Here is a 1,539-nt window from a genome sequence, read left to right on the forward strand (position 1 = left end):
TATGCTGTAGCGTTAAGATTTCCCTTCACTGGAACTAAGGGGCCTAGCCCAAACCATGAAAAACAGTCCCAGATCATTATTCCTCCTCCACCAAACTTTACAGTTGGCACTATGCATTCGGGCAGGTAGCGTTCTCCTGGCATCCGCCAAACCCAGATTAGTCCGTCGGACTGAACGATTGTGAAGCTTGATTCATCACTCCAGAGAACGCGTTTCCACTGTTCCAGAGTCCAATGGCGGCGAGCTTTACACCACTCCAGCCGACACTTGGCATTGCGCATGGTGATCTTAGGCTTGTGTGCGGCTGCTTGGCCATGGAAACCCATTTCATGAAGCTCCCGACAAACAGTTCTTGTGCTGACGTTACTTCCAGAGGCAGTTTGGATCTCAGTAGTGAGTGTTGATAGAAATCTGAACACACTACCAGCACTTTGAAAAGTGTATTTAATTATGCTTTCCTGTGGATATATTGTCTCCAACCTGTAAAAGAACCAACTGGACAACTGGTAAATTAAGCTAAAATATCAGGTCTTGAGGTTAGATAATAATGGTTTAAACATATCATTTGTAATTTCCATAGCTGAAGACTGACCCCCTCAGCAGACTCATCGATCAGCACAGGCATGATGCCCATGGGCACATCTGTAGACAGAGTAAAGATAACCTTTTTTTGTTCACTTATTTCCTGTTCAACAGGCTCCAAATAAAGTTTGTAGCTGTGATAGCGATTAGCTGACACTAGACCCCACAGGCCCAGGCCCACAGTCTCACCAGTGAGCCCTAGACTCAGGTCCTTCTTCAGGGAGTTGCTCTGTTCCTCCTGGGCTTTAATGTCGTTCCTCTGGCCCAGGACGAAGTAGGCCGTCAAAGCCTGGCCAGAAATGAGCAGGCAGGCCAGGAGGGTGAAGCTAGCTATCTCAAAGGCCCTCTTGTTGGACCCTCTGAGAAGGAGACAGAATATAAACATTTAAAACATGATGGATGCTTTATTGCTTTGTTATAAGTATTTTAGGTTGTCTGGATTTTTCGTATGATTCCGATATTACAGTAATCAATATAAAAGTGTTAGAGGCGAAACGAGATTTTAATCAATTAATAGACCATACTAAAGCAAGCGTTCTTTCTGCTGGTATAAGTCAATTCCACAACATAAATAGTGACATCAGGGGTTTCAGGAATTGATCTAGATTCTAAATCACATGAAAACAAAATCTATCAGCATCTATATAGACAAAATGTATCCAATCACAGATTAAAACCAATACTGCTCAACAATTATTTATATCTAGATAGCCTTTTAGCCAGTATAGTAGTGATGATAACTGTTTAGTTTGGTTATTAAAAAGTATTATTCCCTTCTTACCCTGCTGTAGTTTCCACATTAATTGCAGTATGTGGCTAAGACATCATGTAGCAGTCTCTCTGTTACAAGCTTTCTAATGGGTTTTCAATCTGAAATGGCTTCCCCAAAACAGACGGTTTATAGTCTGTTTGAAGAGAAGTGAAATTGAGACTGTGGTCAGGTCCAAGGGCTGACAG

At 42.3% G+C, this 1,539-nt stretch overlaps 1 long non-coding RNA gene across 1 annotated transcript; it reads right to left on the bottom strand.

Moving 5' to 3' along the window:
* Window positions 1-665: 665 nt before the first annotated feature.
* LOC115154894 (uncharacterized) lies at window positions 666-1,539 on the bottom strand. Its single transcript, XR_003867962.1, has 2 exons — window positions 1,364-1,539; window positions 666-941 (listed from the first exon to the last, which is right to left on the bottom strand). It is a non-coding gene; the product is annotated as an uncharacterized LOC115154894 (long non-coding RNA).

Source organism: Salmo trutta, chromosome 19, assembly GCF_901001165.1.
Source record: "Salmo trutta chromosome 19, fSalTru1.1, whole genome shotgun sequence".
Classification (NCBI taxonomy): domain Eukaryota; kingdom Metazoa; phylum Chordata; class Actinopteri; order Salmoniformes; family Salmonidae; genus Salmo; species Salmo trutta.